Below are 15610 nucleotides of genomic sequence, written 5' to 3' on the forward strand. Positions count from 1 at the left end.
CTGGAACAGGACAGCCTGTACGGGAATGGGATGGCAGGGCCCGACAGGGGGCCCGACAGCTGCGGGGCAGGATCTGGGAATGGCTAGCAAACTTTAATAACAGTGCACGATATATATAGTTAAACAAATACATTGCATTCAATACAGTAGGCGTAGCAGTAGGCGGAGTTTGTAGCAGTCGCGAAAGATAAAGCATAAAGTGGGTGTAACAAGAGGTGTGTACAGGGCGTATACATAGACATGTGATGCAAACGTAACAGAATATGTCATAAACGGGGCGGAAACATGGAGGGGGCTACCTGAGCAGCTGGGACCTCTAACCTAGTGGTGCGCGCAAACTGACAATGACGTGTTACTAGGGAGAACTGGGGGGCTATGACTTCTGTGCTAGAAGAGGAGACTAAAGTCTGGAGTGTCAGAGCGACATGTACCTAAAGCCTATCTAGTATCTAGTGTTTAGAGAACATGTTGATAGAATCCAAAAGTTATCAGGGCAAAGGCTAACAGACACTAAGACTGGTGCATACATAATTCTACATGTAGTGTGTGTGCGAGGAATATTCTATGAATATTAATACAGTATTTCTCTTACAGGGAGACATAAAGGCTAGACCATGACGGAAACTATTGATGCGATTCAGTAGCTTAGGAATGCAGAGAAGGAGGGCTGGACTGATAACTAGAATCATAACATACTCTTGGCAGACTGGGAGGCAGAGCCAGGCCGAGCCGGGCACTGCGAGGCATGAAAGTAAGCTAAGGGTCAGGGATACAGGTGGGGGCTGTATCGCTCCTCGGAGAGGGTTCAGGAAACAGGAGCTGAATCTGAGTCCGGGCCCTTTTGAGGCCTAGAAACGGGGATAATTCAATGAATTAGCGTGCACACTGTAAAACGTGGCAACGTAACTTTACATAGGCCTAATATTCGTTGTATTCACGAAGACTGGAAACTGGCATACTAGAGATGGACACAACTGTAATTTCGTCTTTAATCGATCAGAAGGGAATACATGCATATCGATTATGCACATATGACATAACATGGGGAACACGTAGGCACATATAACATGGCAAAATTTACTTTTCCACATTCCCTCCTTGTGCCCTACGTTTCCATCAGGAAACATCAATATTCATGATACCATCTATCATTTCATACAGCATCATTTGCTCGTCTCGAATTGTCTTGGAACGGGACTTAGGACTAGGAATACAGGAGGTAGCACAAATGCCGCAAATCGCAGGGCCACATTGTATACAGAGGCAGCAACTGAATATGATCATTACTGCAATACCTAGGAATGACAATACTTTCCATCCCCAGGCAGATATAATACTCCAGAGCCAACCGGACCATGTCCAGGTGCCTGGATTCTGGTGTAACTGATGGGCAATTTTATGAAGTCTGGTTATAGCTGAATAAACAGACGGCGCGTTATTAGGAATGAAAATGCAGCAACTAGATCCGATGACTCTACATGCTCCTCCTCTATCGGCCAGTATGACGTCAAGAACGAGACGATTTTGGAGCACGACAAATCTCATAGCAGATTGCTCTTCAGTTAAGTTACCTAGAGCAGAAGTAGTCTCATTCACTACTGCTTCAAGGGTTCTAGTTAATCTACGTATTAACTTAGTATTCTGGATAGGTCCTATAAAGAAAAAGAAACCTCTATTGAAATCTGTATACTGTTCTAGAGCAGTTTCAGTTTGATCGACAATTGGGGACTCAATCTCCCTTCTATGTCTGACGTGTACTAGATGTGTGTTTCTGTGATAATCAGATGGGGCTAGAAAAACTGGTGGCAGTAGGAAGGCAATGTAACATGTTCCATCCCAATCGAGGGGCAGACGAACATATGCGGTCTGACCACAAACAAAATAAGAATGACGTGAAGCTTTGAAAATAGATTTCCCACTGTCACTATACTCGACAGTAGTAGTACAATCACTATGTCCTACATGTGCGGAACCATTCTTTCTGACACATAATTCGCCTTTGACTGGTAGTACTGAAATAGCAGGTAAGTCTGGAGTAGTATCAGACTGAACATTCAGGACCATAAAATTCGAAGAATAATTACCCAAATTATAAACTTCATTTTCTAGATCTAACCCTGTTCTATGGGAGAGACCTTGCTTGTCTGGAAAACATGTTCTATTCAGAAGGGACATATCATTTGAAGATGACGTTAACATGGACCATGCTCCACACGAACCATTATGTGAAAACGGATAAGGAAAGAGTGGCAGAACTCCCTTCGGTGTCTGGAAAGGGGGGAGTCGACCACACACCCAACAATTAGTTGCATTGCTGGTCTGGTGTGAATAGTGTAACATTGTGATGAATGTATTATTTCTCATAGCAAGACGATAGGATAACTCGTGAGGAGGCAGATCGCTAAATGTGTGCTCTACTGTAGCATTAGAAAACTTATTTACATGAGAAATTGGAAAACATAAATGCAATGCATAACTTGTGCAGGTAACCATCAAACTTAGAAACAATATAAAACTTAGAAAAACGATACATCTGATAGAGTTTTGACTAACTCTCTCACTATGGGGGTCTATCTCATACATGTCAGATACCTGTCTAACCGTTTCACCCGAGGGGGACTTAGACAATTAAACTGGCTGACTTATTTTACTAGACCGGAGTTTCAACTTATACTCCTGCTGTGGAGTTTTCTCTAACAGAGGAACTTTTGGTTCGGGATTTAGATCAATGTCTGGTTTTAGGCAGTCTTTAGAAATGGAACAGTCCTTAGAAATGTCCTTCAAGAATGTCTTTTTTCGGACTCCATTGAATTTCTTGATATGGGACAGATGGACCCATCCCTTGCGGCCTTCCAACTTCACGGCCGAACGGGTGGTCAGAAGGACTAGTCTTGGCTCCTTCCAGCGAGGCTCCAGCGGACTTGAACGATCAAAGTTCCTTACGAGAACAAGGTCTCCTGGAAGGACCTCGTGCGGTTTCACTTCAGTATTGTCTGGAAATGCGGCGGCAACCTGTGAACGACAAGAGTGTAGGGCAGACATCAAGGAAGCTAGGTAATCTGTCAACATATTACTGGAAACATCTGTAATACTGCGGGGTCTAGGTGTACCCCACATATTTGGGGGGCGGCCGAATACGACCTCATAAGGGGACAGACCTGATCTGGAGTGTGCAACCATCCTCATGAAGAATAAAGCGACTGGCAGGGCAACTAGCCAGTCTACACCTTTCTCTTTACATGTCTTAGCAATACGGATTTTCAGAGTCTGATTATGTCTCTCTACGAGACCGGCTGCTTCAGGATGGCGCACACAATGGAACTTCCACTGGTACCCTAACAAAAGGGAAACATGTTTCATTAGCTCAGATGAGAATGGCTGGCCGTTATCAGAATACACGACCCTAGGGAGTCCATAACGGGGGAAGAATTCACGAACCAACTGCTTGGCAGTGGTCGCGGCTGTGTAATCTGGAACTGGATATGCTTCTGTCCACCTGGACAAAGCGCATACAACTACAAGGACATATTTGAAACCTTGACATCGCTCCATCTGAATATAATCCATCTGGAGGACTTCAAAAGGGTGGTCAGGAGGTTGGAATCCACCTTGTTCCACCGGGACACTTTTACCTGGATTGAATTGACAACATATCATACAAGTACGGACTTTCTGCTTGGCTGCAGCTCGTAAGTGCTTGTTAAACCAAAGGTTCTGAATACTGTCTATCATGGCTTTTTCTCCTAGGTGTGCTGGACTATGTGCGGTATTGATAATGACTTGAACCATAGAGTCGGGGAGAAACCATGTGGCTTTTCCCTTCGTCACCCATCCCTGATCTGTCTGGACCCCTCCTTGTTCGGACCATTTCTTGATTTCTTCGGGAGTAGCATGTAACTGTATGTCTATGACATCTTGTGTAGGGTCCTTAACTGTCATACAAGTAGTCTGTTCTGGAGTGGATGTCTGTGTCTTGTTAACTGGAATGTCTGGTGTCTGAGCTGTAAGCTTGGCTGTTCGATCTGCTAGATCATTACCTTGGGAAATAATGTCAGTAACTTTCGTATGTGCTTTGCACTTCATGATAGCGATAGCTGTCGGTAAATGTATTGCATCTAACAGAGCTTGAATGAGGAGACCATGCTGAATCTTGGTTCCATGAGAAGTCATGAAACCTCTCTCCTGCCAGAGCACTCCGAAGTCGTGTACAACTCCGAATGCGTAACGTGAATCTGTATATATGTTTACTTTCAGGTTCTTGGCACGTATGCAGGCTTGGGTCAGAGCAACTAGCTCTGCTGCTTGAGCAGACAGGGTGTCAATACGGTGTGTTTCAATAACTTCAGTGTCAGTAGTCACTGCATACGCGGCTACTAGTTCTCCTGTACTAGTTCTCATACATGAACCGTCCACATAAAGTGTCAGGTCGGGATCAGGTAATGCAATGTCTGTCAGGTCTTGTCTTGGCTTAGTCATAGTATTAATAACTTCCACACAGTCATGTGTGGCAGGATTTGAAGTAACTGACGGTAACAGAGTAGCAGGATTTAGAACGTTGCAGCGTCTGATTTCTATGTGTGGCTGGAACAATGTCAGTTCATAACCTGTTAAACGTGCAATTGTCAAGTGCTGAGTCTGTGTTCGGTTTAAAAGAACTTCCACGGAGTGTGGAACTTGCACTGTCAGGGAGTGTCCTAATACTATGGAATCACTTTGTCTGATTGCTAGAGCTGTAGCTGCAACTGACTTGAGGCACGCAGGCAACGCCTGGGCTACTGGATCTAATGTGCTCGAAAAATAAGCACAAGGCTTGTACTGTCCTGCTTGATCTTGTGTGAGAACAGATAATGCAGTACCATCACGTTCTGTGACAAAAAGTGTAAAAGGCTTACTGTAGTTCGGTGTAGCTAGAACAGGTGCTTGGCATAAGGCTTTCTTTAATTCATTAAAAACAAGTGTATGTTCCTGGGTCCAAGGGAGGACAGTCGATACGGCTGCCTCCTGTGTCGTTAACTGTATCAGTGACTTTGCTAGAAATGCATACTGAGGAATCCATTGTCTGCAATAAGAAGTGAGGCCAATAAAAGCACGTACCTCCTTCTGTGTCTTGGGCTGTGGAAGACTCGCTATTAACTGGATACGGTCTGGTGTCAACTGCCTACCCCACTTGGACAGTAAGTGGCCTAAGTAGATCACTTGCTGGACACAGAACTGAAGCTTCCAAGGGGACACCTTGTGCCCCATCTCGGCTAGGAAATACAGAACTGTAAGTGACGCTCGCTCGCAATCACATTCAGAACGGGCTGTGATCAGTAGATCATCGACATACTGGAGCAGGGCAGTGTCAGTTGGCATGTGAATATTGTCTAGTTGTCTTTTAAGTGCTTGATTGTAAATACTAGGGCTTTCTGTGAAACCTTGAGGAGCTCGTGTGAATTTATAGCTCCTTCCATTTAAACAAAAACCGAAAAGGTACTGGCTGTCTGGATGAATCGGAACACTGAAAAATGCATTCTTGAGGTCTATTACAGTGAAAAATGTAGCTTCAGAATCAATAGCTGTCAATAGAGATGAAATATCTGGGACTACTGGATACTGGGGTATGATACATTTATTAAGTTCTCGAAGGTCAATCACTAATCGATATACTGGGGGTGCATTTGGATCAGTACGTTTCATGACTGGAATGATAGGAGAATTACATACATTGGAGTCAGTTTCTACAACCACTCCTTGAGCAATGAGCTCATCAATAATTTTGGATAAGGCTGCTACAGCCTCAGGTGGCAATCTGTACTGTCTGATTCGTGGTAAAACTATACCTTGCTTGAGAGTCACACAATGGGGTGTGATTTGCATAAAACCTACATCAGTTGGACCTTGCGCCCATAAATGCTGCGGAACATTGGACAATCTTGGATCAAAATCACGTAATACATAGTGACCTTTAAAGTCGCGTAAAAACAATCGTATTCCTTCTGGAGAGCAGCAAATAACTGCACCTAATTCTTTCAATGTTTTAATGCCTAACACATTTTCTGGACATGTTTTCGTAAGTAACAAATCAGTAGTTCGGGACAATGGACCAACTTCTAGAGTAACTGGCTTTGATATCTCGTTAACTATAGGCTTTCCTGAAAATCCAAGGGAAACATTTCTAGAGCCTGAGAGCGGAGCCCCTGGAACCTCGTCATGACTGATAGTAGTCCTACTTGCCCCTGTATCAATCAGAAACTTTCTGTCTTTCCCTAATACTTGACTGTGTACATAGGGACCCTCTTGATCTACAGGTATCTCGATGAGAGGCAAGCCTACCTCCCTCTCTAGGCTGTTTCATGAATACGGTTGATACTCTGGATACTCTGTCTGGGCATACTGGTACATCTGCTGTGTAACATGCTGTGTTGCAGCGATAGGCTGCGGTGCTGGAACTGTCTGTTGTGCATTCTGTGGTGACTGAGAAGTCTGTGAAACTTGTTCTTGTCTAGGCGGACGTGGTCTTTCTTTAGTCTTACCAGTGGCTATGTTGTGTTTCAGAACTGCACACTCGTTTATAAAATGACCTGGCTGTTTACAATAATTGCATGTCCCTTTAACGGGAGCTGCAGGATGACTGGCTTGATTCGGACCCCTCTTCTGACTGTCTTGTGGAACAGATTGTGCAACTAGTACTTTCATTTTCGTGTCTTTCATACGTCTCCTTTCGTGTTCTTGCTCTTCCCTGATTCTATTCTGGTGATACTGGAGCATCTGTAACATTTGTGACGGGGTACTAGCTTGCCAAGTACTTTCGACTTTCAAAACTCGATTCTTAACTTGTGGGCTTGAATTCTCGACTAGTTTAGTAACAAAAAGATGAGGGTATGACTCGCTACCTGTCTTCAGACCACTGTTGATAATGAAACATTTTTCGAATCTAGAATAAAAATCACTAGTATCTTCATCCTGTTTCTGTTTGCATGCTGAGATTGCATCCCAATCTTCCTTTTTCGTGGCTAGTAACCTTGGCAAAACTTGAATCAATAACTCTGGCAATTCTTTACATTTGTCCCCAAGACCGGTACCTGGTACTCGTATTTTATCTTCAGCTTCTAGAGCTGTCCAATCAATCTTTTTCTCTCCCACCTCCCATTCTTTTTCCTTGAGTTTTTCATATACCCCTGCGGGCAACAGGACCTTTAACATTTTAATTATATCTGGATACGTGTATTCTCCCATACGGAGCATGTCTTTTAATTCTCGATGGAACCCTGCTGGATCTTTGTCGTGACAGGGAATTAATTTCTTCATCTCTAAGAGCTCCATCTTTGTGATAGGGGTGTAAACAAATACTCGTTGCATTTCACCACCCTCTGTCCTAACTGGATGTACTTCTCGTAGCGGATGCTGTCTATCTATGTAAAATGGTTTACTTTCTGGAGGTGAGACATGAACAAAATGCGGATTCAGAAACGTTCTATATTTGTGGCGCTGTTCTAGAATGACACTAATTAAATCGGTACCTAAACCTTTCCATCTATACTGGAGTAACTCGTTCAGAACATCATGTAACGGACCTGGATCAGAATGTTGTCCCTCATACAGTGTAATGAGGTGCTGGATCATATACATACCCACCAGTCGCTGCTCGGCTGGGGGCAGTTTCAGAAACATTTGTGCCACTATTTCATCTGGAAAAGTGGTAGAATCAGTAATCCATCGGACTGCTGATCGGGCTAGTTCTTGTTCATGCATGGTACTAAGTTCACTATAACCGATTCGTGATTTCAGAATGTGATCGGTAGCTTGAAATACTTGTTCTAGAGAACCTTGTTCTGGCGCTGGAAGATGAAAAACTTTCTTGTGTTCTAGGCGTAAATGTCGGTCTGGAAGTCTAGATTTACCTACATACGCTATTCTGGTAGGATTCTCGTCGTCTACCTCTTCAGTAGAAGAGTCGTTTTCCTTCTCGCTTACTTGTGCTGCTTTGCGTTTCTCGTGTAACCTTATTATTTCCTTACGAATTTTCTTGTACATACTCTCTATACTACTGAGTGTCCTGTGTTTTCCCTCGGCTATATTATCACTCCACCTTGTCAGAACTTTCATTTCGATCGGATCTTTATCTGGATAATCTTGTTCCCTTATTAAACAATTGATTAGAAACTTTAATAGCATGAGCTGAGTCTCAGCTTTCCTTAAAGACATGATTTCGCCAATACTTTCTGGATCATCTCCTGTACGGATGAATCTATATATTCTGTCTAGATCTTCTTTCATATTCGGTAGGGTGTCCAAATACTCGGTCACCCGTCTTACACGCAATGAATATATAACCATATTATCATCGCCTGGGACTGGATCATAACAGCATTCGGTAAGAGCTCGCTTAATTTCTGCAACGGACTGATATTTGGGTGTACGCTGTAACGCACGTTCATGTAACTCGACTAACGTTATACGTTTGTGTGGCGGCGGGGTTCCAGGAGGACCTCCTCCCGCGGCCCCTAAACTGGAATCGTCGACTGATACTCTTCGTGCTGGCAGAGTGACCGATGTAGCGGGTACTTGTATTACGGGCTGGACCGGGGGTACCGTAACAGGTGCTGTAACAGGTGCCCCGGTGGCTGGAGGAACAGGAATTACATTATTTACAGGAGCTGGCGGAGCAGGATTCGCATATTCTGGGACTGTGTCGTCCAAATAGGACGAGAGAAAAATATCAGCTGCGGTCGGTTTGTGACGTAGCTTAATCGGAACTAATGGCGGCGGAAAATTACATGGTGCTTCCGGGGTTGCTTTTGGCAAGCCCTCGGCAAGAAGAGGATACATACCCTTAATGAGGGCATTTCTCTGTCTGTCTGACTGTTCGGCTTTAACTCGTTCACCTACTTCGATTAATTCCCTTTCTTGGGCTCTTTCTGAGGATTCTCTACTTAATTCTGACTTTCTGATTTCTTTTTCGGTTCTTTTATGAGATTCTTTGCGCCATAACTCGATGGCATCTTTCTGGGACTGTCTGGCTTTCTTTTTCCATAATGCTTCTTCTACTCGCATGATGCACTCGGCATCCCACGTACCTGATACGGGCCATCTATACTTTTCCTCTAATTGTTTGGTGTACTCCACCCATAAATCTAGATATAATATGGCACTTATGCCATGCTTTTGATACATAAAATGACCTGGACTGTCCCTAGGCGGGACAGGAACTGCTTCCTCGAGCAGACCTTTTCTAGTTTTTAACTGACGTAACTTTGAGAACAGAGGCATGGCTTAGACTGGAGTCTGGACACAATACAATACACGATAAACACAATAATAACTCGAAAACAAATCACTCATTCCACGACATTGAAAACACATGAAATAACATTTAAAATAACAGTTCGGACAGAATATTACCTGGAAATACTGAAAACAGAATACATGAATTTTCTCGAGAACAGAACAGAACTTACTGGAATGACTAGATGCACTGCTAAAACAGTACGAAACTTACCGGTCCCATAAAGAGACACGTCAGGACCCGCATCCACCTAGGTGGACACTTCGTGTTGGATCTGTGTACACAAACCCACCCTGTCTAGATACTACCCCAGCAACGGTACTCACCGGGCAGCAAGAACGGAAGGCCTCGGACTGGACTGGACTGCTACGACGACGGACGGACGAACTTCGGACTTCAGTTACAGGTGGGCCTCCGGATACCTCGGACCTTGGACTCTCGGCTTGGGCTCTGGTCGGGACTCGCCGCGTTCCTCCACCGCCTCGTCTGGACGCTGGACCGCAACCTCCGTCTCCTCCGTGGGCCTGAGGGATACTTGGAGCAGAAATATCTGCACGTGGCCGGTATGGTTCCGTCACGGCTGCAGAGGATCAGGGGGCCTGCGTGGCTTCTCCGGCGCGTGGGGAAAGGGCAAGTCCCTGTTCGGGCGCCATTATGTGGTAAATAAATAAATTATTACCTGATCTATTTTTGACTATAATCAATAAACGGTTAGCTCAATAAATAAGAGTCAAGATACGAGGTAGCTAGAGTAGACAGGCTTTAATCAAGCATAAAGGACTGGAACAGGACAGCCTGTACGGGAATGGGATGGCAGGGCCCGACAGGGGGCCCGACAGCTGCCGGGCAGGATCTGGGAATGGCTAGCAAACTTTAATAACAGTGCACGATATATATAGTTAAACAAATACATTGCATTCAATACAGTAGGCGTAGCAGTAGGCGGAGTTTGTAGCAGTCGCGAAAGATAAAGCATAAAGTGGGTGTAACAAGAGGTGTGTACAGGGCGTATACATAGACATGTGATGCAAACGTAACAGAATATGTCATAAACGGGGCGGAAACATGGAGGGGGCTACCTGAGCAGCTGGGACCTCTAACCTAGTGGTGCGCGCAAACTGACAATGACGTGTTACTAGGGAGAACTGGGGGGCTATGACTTCTGTGCTAGAAGAGGAGACTAAAGTCTGGAGTGTCAGAGCGACATGTACCTAAAGCCTATCTAGTATCTAGTGTTTAGAGAACATGTTGATAGAATCCAAAAGTTATCAGGGCAAAGGCTAACAGACACTAAGACTGGTGCATACATAATTCTACATGTAGTGTGTGTGCGAGGAATATTCTATGAATATTAATACAGTATTTCTCTTACAGGGAGACATAAAGGCTAGACCATGACGGAAACTATTGATGCGATTCAGTAGCTTAGGAATGCAGAGAAGGAGGGCTGGACTGATAACTAGAATCATAACATACTCTTGGCAGACTGGGAGGCAGAGCCAGGCCGAGCCGGGCACTGCGAGGCATGAAAGTAAGCTAAGGGTCAGGGATACAGGTGGGGGCTGTATCGCTCCTCGGAGAGGGTTCAGGAAACAGGAGCTGAATCTGAGTCCGGGCCCTTTTGAGGCCTAGAAACGGGGATAATTCAATGAATTAACGTGCACACTGTAAAACGTGGCAACGTAACTTTACATAGGCCTAATATTCATTGTATTCACGAAGACTGGAAACTGGCATACTAGAGATGGACACAACTGTAATTGCGTCTTTAATCGATCAGAAGGGAATACATGCATATCGATCATGCACATATGACATAACATGGGGAACACGTAGGCACATATAACATGGCAAAATTTACTTTTCCACAGGCTTGTGGATAATTTGCTTAGTTCCTTGTATATAGCGCCTTGTGCTTAAGGCTTTTGAAGCTTTGTAGATAGCGCCTTGTGATTAAGGCTTTTGAAACCCTGTAAATAGGGCCTTGTGATTGAGGCTTTTGAATCTTCTAAATGTGGTCTGTAGCGCCTTGTAAATATGGTCTGTAGCGCCTTGTATATTTGGCTTGTGAATAGCGTGTTATCCTTGTGTTTCTTGTGAATAGCGCCTTGTGCTTAAAATGTATGAGTGGCTTCTTAAGACCATGTGCATAGCGCTTTGTGCTTCAGATTTGTGAATAGCTTGTTCATTCCATGTGCATAGCGCCTTGTGAGTGACTAGTTGAATTATTTGTGAATTGCGCTTTGTGCTTGAGATTTGTGAATAGTTTGTTGAATCCATGTGTATAGCGCCTTGTGAGTGGTTTATAGTTGCTTGTGAATAGCGCCTTGTGATTCAGACTTGTGAGTAGTTTGTTAAATTTTCTTAAGTATAGCGCCTTGTGAGTAGCTGGTAGTTGCTTGTGGGGAGCGCCTTGTGGATCTGGCTTGTAGAGCCTCGTGAATATGGCTTGTGAGGAGCATGTTCTCATTTTGACTTGCTGAGTTCCTTGTGAATTGCGCCTTGTTAATATGCCTTGTGGAGAGCATGTCATTGTTATGACTTGTTGAGTTTCTTGTACATATGGCTTGTGAATAGCGCCATGTGGTTATGGTTTGTACAGTGCATGTTATCGTTACGTTGGGCAGGGGAGAGCTGGATCTCTTCCAATTGTTTGGAGTACGGTGTTCATTTACTGTGTCCTGTTTTATCTGACACTTGGAAGGTAAACATCGATGAGTCTATGGACTAGTGAGGATAATGTGTCATCAAGTTGACAGACTGAGGGATAATGTTTCATAGAGCAGTGTTCATTTGAATGTGCTACTTAATATGCATCCACAGACGTGTGGAGAATTATTTTTGGAAGCATGATTTACAATGATAAAGTGTTGAGAAATGGCTCAGTTGGAGTGCACGCTACGAGAGCTGTTTTAATTGATTCTTTAAGAAGATTGTTAAAAATCAAATGATACTGTGAATGTGTTAAATGAAAACGTGAGAGATAAGATCTTGACTTCCCCATGTATCTGCAGCGCTCGGGGAAGGCTTTGGTTTGAGCTGCCAAAGGGTTAATATCTTGAATTGAGACAGCAGTGTTCATTTCACATACTGTTTGGAATGCGTCCACGGGTTTCTGTGGGTTTTGCCTTTGAACACATGATTCTGACTCGGAGGTGTAACTCCACCTGTCGGACTGCGAGGGGGTGTTTTGGTGGTTTTCAGCTGTGCACAGATGGTGCAATCTTCGGTTGTGGAAATGACATTATTTCAATGTAGAATGTGCTTTAATTGGTGAAATGCAACCGTGTGCTTTTAAATAAAATGATGAATCTGGCCCTTTTTATAGGTAGAATGGAAAATCTTGCACACTTAATTATGAATTCTTGGTTGTGCACTGCAAAATTATATGTTGCCCCTTGTTTAATTTGATGATATTGTCACATGGTATTTAAAGAGAAAAATGAAATGTGTCTGCATGCATTGCTTGTTCTAATATTTTTCCCTTTCAGCGAGTAGCAGTACCTTATGACAGAATTATTTTGCGATGCTAGCATGTGACTATGTTCCTGAAACATTTTGGTGTTCGTGTATAAAGTCAAGGGTGGACATGAGGTTCTATTTTGATTTTGACTTTAATACACTCACATCCCTTACATTAGTTTAAAATTGCTTTAGTGCAGGGCTTGCCTATGTGCTTTGACAGGCTGTTGATAGAATGGTAACACCATGCAGGGAGGAAAGAAAAACAGTGTTCGTTTTGATATACGTACACCAGCCTTTGAAAAAGGATTTATTCTAATTGTTTTGCTTTTCAGTTAACAAGTATTCAGTCTAAATATCTAGCTTTTTAGCTTAAAAATGTGATTAAATTAGTTAGAGAAATACGGTGCTTGTCTGAGAGGAGAGAAATAAAATACCAGCTGCATGGAGTTTCATTTAAAAATGTGTGAGAAACTCCACAAGCAGAAGTTGTTGTTTTAACCTTGGAAGGATGGCTCAGGCCCATTCTCAGACCAGATGGTGGGGGCCTTGTGCGAGTGAAGGCTTCCTTTGGCCATAACCCAATTTTAGAGAAGCAGGGAGCGAGAGAGAGCTGTCTCCTATTTTGTTATGATTGAAACTGAGCCAGCTCCTGAGCGCGATGGCTCTGAAGGGAGGGGTAGGTGAGCAAGGAGTGAGATCACAGCGAAGCTCGGCTCCTGCTTGTTATGGTTGGAGCTGGTTCAAAACTCTGAGCGCAACCATCTTTCTAGAGGGAGGGGCTGTTTCTCAAAGGAGTGGGGAGTAACTAGGCCCCAGCCCTTCTGGCTGTGTATGAAAAAATTAGATTTTGCCCAAACAAATTTAAAGAATATGGTATAGGTAGAGTGTTCAAATCATCCCTTGGATTTAGAGAGTTCTTTTCAGGAATTAGGAGGTTTTCTTCTTACAGAAATGAAAAGCACTTGGGGTGCTTTTTTGAATGGAAAATCTGTTTTTGCAAGATTGATGATACGTGTTTTTCGTTCCAGATTGCTGATCTATGGGGGCCCTGTATGAGTGTGACTTTCTTATTTTGGAGTGATGCGCTTTGTTATTTTCGGATGAGTGTCGCCCTTCCCAACCCCCCCCCCCCCCCCGAGGCTGAATCCAGGATTAGAAGCAGACGTACCAGGCTGACCAGACTGGAGGGTGTGCTTCCTTGGCACCGGATACAGATGAAGATGGAGGGTCGTGGCCTACATGAATGAACTGATTTCCTAAGGAGAAACCAACGATGGATTCCTACAGAAGAGAACTTTTACATTGACTGAACTTTTGAAATTGGCATTAATATTTACAGTTGGCTGCCTCAGCAGTCAGGTTAAAACTCTATGGGTCATGTTTGGATTTCCCCCCCTAAATTTTTTTTTTTGTGACAAAGTCAAGAGTCCTATGTTTGAAAAAAGAAAAAATGTTAATTGACTTTTGAAAGTGATGATCTAAAAGAACCCATTTGTATTTGGTTATAATGATGTTCCTTTATGAAAGGAGTCTACAATGTAATTCCTTGGCCTGCATTCTTGAGTCTTGCATTTTTTCCCATGTTTCTATTTCAGATGGACATTATGCCACTTTTTGCAGTTACCACAAACAGGCCCCAATGATAATGTTAAATTTTCAGTCCTGTTTATGCTTTTGATTTTCCAGTTTGAAAGATGCAGTGCCACATTCATAATTTGGCCTTTGGTTTAATGATTCCTTTTGATATATGCAAATGATATTGTTTGAAAGTCATAGGGTGCAGTATATACTTAGTGAGCTGCTTTAATAATCTGATGCCCTGTGATACATGATGTTTTGATCTTAGTATGCTATGCTATTACAGATTGACTTTACACTTGTTTATCTTTCACCTATTGGATAGTTTTCCTGTTTTCTGTAAAACAGTTTTGCCAATGAAGGGAAAGTAGTGTTCTGCATGATGGTGCACACATGTGTTCCACAGATTGATACAGAGGGATTAGGTGCACACTGTTTCCTGAGTTAGATGACTTATGACCTTTGCCTATTGACTTTGGCATGGTCTCCTATCACTTAGTTTTTCAAGTTTAAGTTTCTGATTTAGCTATTTTTAGCTATAGGGATTTCTGGACAGACGATTTATGTATGAATCATCTTTTAGAAGAGTATATGCACCACACTTAGATCACTGTTTCTGAATTTCTTGCTTGATATGCATAGTGCTACACCAGCTATTTTGTAGAAATGGGGTTGTCATTGTTTTCCTACTCTTACACTATCACTTTGATCCATCAACTTTTAATTGGAACAGTGGGATTAGTTCCAAGGGTGGTTACCTTAGACTTTAAGTTGTCCCGGGAGGTGTGTCATTTAGTTAGGTCATGTCCTAGATTTACTATTAATAGTTGCCCAGAGATTGAGGACCCTTTGTTATGTTTATTTGTCAAGATTTTACCAAATCCTTTCTTAAGTTGACCGAAGTAGATAGGCCGCGTTTAGGCCCTTTGTTGTTTTTACTTCACAGACATGTCCCTACATTAATAGATTTCATGAGTTATTACTAGAAGTTGAGGCACATTTAGTTCAAGGGTGCTTAGGTTAGTTTCTGTGGTTATCAGATATCTTGATTTGTTTTCAATTGGTTGTCAGATTTACATTCCCTATATCAAGCTTTAGGTGGTATTTCCTTGGTTGTCATTCATTTTAGGGAGTCTTTTTGTTTTTGATTTTGTTGATAGATCATGTCGATGTTTGTTTATTTGTTTGTTCTTGTTTATCGATGTTAGCAAGTTAAAGTCAAGGGTGCAATGTTCTGCTCGATTTTTGGGCTCTATTTATGAGTAATGGTGACTTTAAGCATGCTACCATCCTGAATCT

Source organism: Lissotriton helveticus, chromosome 11 (genome assembly GCF_964261635.1).
Source record: "Lissotriton helveticus chromosome 11, aLisHel1.1, whole genome shotgun sequence".
NCBI lineage: Eukaryota > Metazoa > Chordata > Amphibia > Caudata > Salamandridae > Lissotriton > Lissotriton helveticus.